The following is a 752-nucleotide window of genomic DNA, read 5'->3' on the forward strand; positions in this document are numbered from 1 at the left end:
ATTCCTGGTCAATGAGTTTCTCTAATTGATAGCTGGTATTCTGCAAATGCTTTTCAGCTCCCAAAAGGGTTCTTGCTTTAAATGACAGAACTAGGGGTGGGCATTATATTGCAGTGGGTTAAGCTGCTGCAAATGGACCTGAAGTTTTACAGAATAAATGTCAGTATATAAATTAGGGAGTCTGAGCTTGTTCCTCTATTCCTAGCAGAATACAAAGCAGCTAATTTAATTGGGAAAATGAAATGGATAATCAAAGGACCAGTTGTCATTCATGTAAAGGTAGAAGTTGTGACTAAATCTTGCTGTAGGATTTTAAAATGTAACAGCACTTTGTAATGACATGAAACCCAGGCTCTGCCAACTTTTATCTGCAGAACCTTAGGCTTAGTGTTTCTAAGTTTTTATTTTCTTCTCCACAAAATCAAGATACTGATGCCTCCCTTGTGGAATTACCGTGAAGATTAAATGAGAAAATTCTGTCAACAAATGATAGCTGTTTTTATCAGTAATTCCTGTGCAGTGATGATCAAAGGCACTGTGAAGAAGTGACTACTATATCCACCTACCACCCGTGAAGCCTTAGATTACAACTGTCTGCATTTTCTGATCCTATTTGGAGTCAGAAGGGGCTTAGCCTAGTCCAAGTAAATGGCCAGGATTGGCAGTGGGGTGGGTAGACAAATTTTCAAGGGTGCTATATCTTGAGGAGACAAATTTAACGGTTACTCTAAGAACTGGACCTATAGTACTAC

Source organism: Oryctolagus cuniculus, chromosome 17 (genome assembly GCF_964237555.1).
Source record: "Oryctolagus cuniculus chromosome 17, mOryCun1.1, whole genome shotgun sequence".
Classification (NCBI taxonomy): domain Eukaryota; kingdom Metazoa; phylum Chordata; class Mammalia; order Lagomorpha; family Leporidae; genus Oryctolagus; species Oryctolagus cuniculus.